General features: G+C 42.9%; 1 long non-coding RNA gene across 1 annotated transcript; it reads left to right on the top strand.

Moving 5' to 3' along the window:
* Positions 1-71: 71 nt before the first annotated feature.
* Positions 72-882, top strand: LOC120755127 (uncharacterized). Its single transcript, XR_005701640.1, has 2 exons — positions 72-201; positions 570-882. It is a non-coding gene; the product is annotated as an uncharacterized LOC120755127 (long non-coding RNA).
* The last annotated feature ends 4,707 nt before the right edge of the window (positions 883-5,589 follow it).

The raw sequence follows: 5,589 nt of genomic DNA on the forward strand, positions 1-5,589 counted from the left end.
CCGGCGGCGCGCGAGCCCCGCGCGCGGCCATAATTGGGCTTGAGCGCGGGGGGGGGCCCCCACCGAGGGGCGGGAGCGGCTTCGGCCTCGTGTCCATCCCCGTGTCCATCCCCGTGTCCATCCTCGTGTGCGGCCCCCGCAGAGCGCCTGACCCGGGGGATCCCCGGGAGGAGTCGCTGGTGCTCGTCCCGCCTCTGCTCGGTGCGTGCTCAGAGTTGCAGTCAGCAGCAGCTTAACAGTAGGGCCACAGAGCTGGCTGTAATCGCCGAGCTCCGTTTGAGCACAACTTGAAACGAAGAAGTCATTAATTAACGCCTTCTAGTAATTCACATTTCAAATACAGGCTTTCTCAAGGAAAGCGTGTTTTACGATTACCCTGCGATTGGAGACCTACTGTTTAAATATAACTCATCACACCTGTCATATTTTGTGTAGTATGTGTTACACATAAATTGTTAAAAGGTAAGACTGTAAAATTTATTTCCATAAAATAGTTTAAATTGTTTGGGTTGGCTTTTTTTTTTTTTTTTTTTTTTTTTTTTTTTTTTTTTTTTTTTTTCCCCTACCAGGTATAGTCTTGACTGGGACCTTGAACTAAGACTGGTGTTTTCACATCCTGAACTCGACTTGTGTCTGGGCTGTATGCCCTGGAAAACCAGCCTGGATACATTGCCAGCAATGTCCCTTCAATTACAGAAGGACCCATTTCAACCCATATAACTGTAACTAGAATTTTACACTCAATGTAAACAAAGCATTTTTAGTTAAAGCTATTGAATGCTGAATGCATTAAGAAGTGAGAAGATTTCTGGACAAAAATAACTGTTAAATTATATAAACCTACAGCAATACTCTCTTCAGGAAATTGATCCTTTTAATTATCCGAGCATCCTTGCCATTAGCAAAACCACTCATTATTAAATAAGCACACCACCAATTTGGATGACAGGGACTAAATGGAGCAGCTTTTACTTTACCATCTCAGGGTATGGTGTTTTTCAGATAAGCTGCCCCGCAGCATGTCTCTATTAACTTGATGAGAAACAGAAATCAGTAAAACCCCCATGTTCTCCAGTGCAGGTGAAAGACAAACTGCAAAGCCAGAAACACAACCAAAACCCCAATCCTATGTTGTCCTCCCTTCCTTCAACCCTTATTGCTAACCTCATCCATGTGTTTTGCAACTTCCACAGGTGCTGCTGTTATTTGCTGTATTCTGTGTCTGTCATTCTAGCTTGCTCTGTGGATCAGGAATTTCCTCTCACAAAGACTGACGTCTTTTGGTGTTGAGAATAATTGAAGTCAGGCGCTGAGAAGTCCAAGGTGGTGGATGTCTAAGGCACTTTGAGGGGGGGTTGCCTTTTTTGTTTTCTCTTGGCAGGCTCAGGATTAAAGTTCTTAAACCTTGCTTGATACCTGTTGCTGGAAGAGAGTTGTATTTACTAACTTTGACAAGAAGAGTGGCCCAAATTAATCCTTAACACCAGAGGGATACAAGACATTTCTGATACACTAGAAAGAGATGTATCATAGGACCACACAGGTTATTATTTTTTTTTTTCTAAATGCTATTTTTTACAACACTACCATTATTAGAAGTTTAGGTTTAAATTCTGATTATGAGGTTTATACTATTAAAAACAATTAAGATTTTTAAGGACACCTTTCAAAGAGTCAATCTTTGATGAGGAGAGCATATCCCTGTGTAAAAAAAAGGCTGTTTTTTATTCAGCTCTATTCCTAAAGATGAGTAAACAGAACAGTTGGTTTACTATGTTCCTTAGGCAGCCAGAGATATGCTGAGGAAAGCAAAAATATAGCCATTGTGTTCTTGTTTATAAATGAGTTTTGAGTAATACTTGCCTTTGAAAGATCTCAAAATATCTCACAATTATACCTGTAGGCTGGGAAAAAATGATCTACAAGCATGGATGATTAATCAGGATATAAAATTCACAAAAATTTTCTTATATTTCATATTGCACCAGTGAACTTGATGTTAGTAATAATTGAAGTATTTGGCTGTAAACATGTTGTGTAAAGGATTAGTCTTGTTAGATCTTCATAAGGTTTTGGGGGACCAAAAAAATGCAAAGGGTTCAAATCTCAGTGGATGTTTGCTCACAGCTAGTTCTTACTCTGTCCCATTTCCAGAATGATGCTGTCTGTATTTATGTAACTGCTCAGGAGGAACATGATCTGCACTAAACCGTGCAGAGCCTGTGCTCAGCTGGGCAGGCTGGGGCAGGATTGCTGCTCGGGGAGGGCCATGTCTGCAGCAGCCCTTACCCCACCACCATGCCCCTGCCAGCCCTGGGACTGCGCTAGCTGGGACACAGCCTGAAGCCCGGTTCCTCTTGGCAGAAAATCTACAAGAACACTCAGACTCCCTCAGGGGAGCCCACAAGACTGTGGGAGCACAGAGGACAGCCCCATCCCCTCTTTCACTTCTGTTCCTCAGCCCATCCTTACCAGCAGTGACACAAAAGCGGGGTGGTTTGTGTTCAGGTTGTGCACATCCTGCAGAACACAAAGCAGCCCTCATTTGAAGTCCTCTAAAAAGCTTATCTTCCAAAGTGTGTTTTTTTACTCACTGGCTTTCCAGTGACAAAAAGGATCCTTTCTCCATTATTTCTTCTTGACATCAGAAGCAAAAATGGGACTGGAAGAGATTTTGTTTTGTGCTATTTTTTCCTTGCTCATATTGTTTGAGAAGTTTCTACAGAGCTGAAACGTAGCTGCTGTGGTTAAATGTTTCCTCTCTTTGTTGTAAGAACTTCTGCCCTTATCTTTAATAGACACATGAATGTCAGTGAACTGCCCCTGGCACATGAAGCTAAGCACAGACGTAGGGCAGAATGAAGGAGTAGGAGTTTAGACCGGGTTTGTAGCTCTTTGCATCATGTCAGCTCATTGTACAGCTCTTTGTAGCATTGGGTGGGGGGAAAAATGAATACAAATACAAAGTTATTTTTGGAAGAAGCAGCACAAGGGTGTAGTCAAAAGCCTGCCTTCTTAGAGTGAACCAGTGCCAGAAACTTCTGCTGGCACAATGGATGGGGTCAGTCAAGGACAGGCAGAGAGTCTGGATACCTCTTTCAGCAGCAGCAGTGCCAGCTAGTGACAGTTTAAGCTGCCCGTGAAATTGGACCTTAATTCTTACGTAAAGCAGGACCTCGAAGGTCTGTTACTTAGGTATGATTCCAGATCTGCAAAGCTTGTGGGCTCTTAAATCCAGTCTGTTTGAAATCCATACAGGAATCTCTGTGAACTCTGTGTGCACTTGTATGTGTGGGAAAGGGATGGGAACTCAGTAGGGCTGGCAAACCACTAAGTATCCTGTGGAAGCTGTGTGAGAGAGTTATGTTCAGGAGGCAAAAGTACATGTTCAGGGATTTGATGGGCAGACAAAAAGAACTGGGGCAGCATACAGAATGTGGTGGAAAAGCGGGGAAGAGACACAAGCAAAAAGCAGTTTTCTCATTGTTTCATCACAGCACAATTTCTGTTAGCACTCACAACTCCCTTTTTTGTGTGAAACGGCACATTCTAAAATGACTACTTTAAAGCGTTCCTTGGGACCTCATCCCTAGCTCAGGTCTGTTTAATAATAGAAGAAATGTAATTCTGCAACTGCTTTGTTTAATGAAAGTTGGAGGTCAGGATGGAGAAACAAGAGAAAGTTACTGCAAATTGATCTTTGTAGTGAATCTGAGCATGTGACATTTACTTAAAATAGTTACATGCATTGAATTCTTGCGGCAGGGAATTAGTTTGCCTCAACCGTCACATGTCCCTGGGCAGCTCGGTAAATATCTCCTTTTGTAGCCTAGGAGTATGTGCAAGTGCATCTTCCTAGAAATGCAGAATGTGAGTTTAATAACACTGAGAATAAAGAACAGAAGGCTTTTCTGCACCTTCAAGTGACAGTGACTCTTAACATTTGAGTACATATAGTTAGTAAATCATTAAAAGCAGAATTGTTCAGCAAACTCCTGCCAGCCAATCAACACAAAGCAAAGACTGACGGATCTTTAGGTCAGTTTCAATCAAAGACACATCTTAACACAAAAACCTGAGCTTCACATTATTTGCTTTAAGACAACCCTCAAAAAGCCATAATGTGAACTACCAACTTTCATGAGGGGAGTGATTGGTGAAGAGTCAATATGAGTTTTGCCATCATGCATTTATTGCCATTTTGGAAATAGTTTATGCATTTTACCTGATGAAAAGTTCTCAAGTTGACTTCACTTGTTGCAATGGCTTCTGAGGAGATTTGGGACTTAGCAGGTGTACAATAAAACTGCAAGATAGTAAATAAACTATGGAAGTTTACATGGTTTTATGAAATATTACATGGTGTTATGAAATATCATTGATATGCTGTATCATTAAGCAATTGTGACTTTGTACTTTTAGGTTGAATATCCAGCCTCGGTGTTTTCCTGCTACTAAAAGTTGAGACAGTAAAAAACTATCTTGTTCACTCACAACACTTGACTGTAAGGGAGAGTTCCCAGGGCTTTCCATGTGGACAGAATCAATCTTATTCAGTTATTAGGTATGCAATAGTGATGCTGAAATGTGGATATATTACATCAACAGCACTGGAAAAAAAGTAATTCCCAAATGAAATGTGGAAATGGTGTGAGGTCAGTTATTGCAAAATAGCTAAACAATTTGTTTACATCCCCACATCGGTCATGTTCATAAATATCTGATTGTTCCTCCTCTCTTGTAGACTATATTGAGTTTGCCCAGGTCTCTGTTGAACACAATCAGTGACTTTGACTGAGCCAAATAAAATGAAATTATTGTTTTCCAGGTTTTTTTTGTAGGCAACACAATTTCTAATGTCCTGGAGTAAGACTTAATCCTACTGCAGCAGCATATTGCTATGGTCAGTCATACAGCTTTGATTTGCTTTTCCCGTGGCATCAGTTTCTGACCATTTTTGCCACTTTGCATTCATATAGTGACTTAAAATTCCAATACATAGTAACTTCTGGTTTTTGTTGTTAAAGCTTATGTCCGTGATCTTAGATTATTTAATGTATGAATCAATGTAACACGATTCTCAATTCCTTCTTCCACCTGCCAGTGGTTTTGGCCAGCTTAGTGTCATCTGCCAGTTTTATAAACACAGCTGCCCTTCCCTCTTTCGAGCCCTTACTAAAACATTGAACAGACTTGACCTGCCTGAAGAGCGGGAATCCGGTTAGGCCCCATCTTGTAGCAATAAACATCTATCTGCTTTACTCTGATATCTAGCGATCCGCCCGTTGGCACTGGGCCAGTCACCCTGACCAGATGAAACACGGATGAATCAGTTTGGCAACCAGAGCTGGGCACGCGAATTCCAGCGAGGCCAGCCCTCAGCGGCGGTGGGAAGGAAGTTCTCAGCGATCGCTCCCATATTTGGCGCTTCCATTCCCCCCGCCCTCACCGGAAGTTCCCTCACGGCGGGCTGGGCTGCGCGCGGCTCCGGCGCGGTCATTGGCTGGCCGCGCCGTCCATCAGGCGGTGGGCGGGGCCTGGAGCCCTCGCCCGCGGGACTGCGGCCGCGCCTGCGCGCTGCTGGCCCCG

This window comes from Hirundo rustica, chromosome 7 (assembly GCF_015227805.2).
Source record: "Hirundo rustica isolate bHirRus1 chromosome 7, bHirRus1.pri.v3, whole genome shotgun sequence".
NCBI lineage: Eukaryota > Metazoa > Chordata > Aves > Passeriformes > Hirundinidae > Hirundo > Hirundo rustica.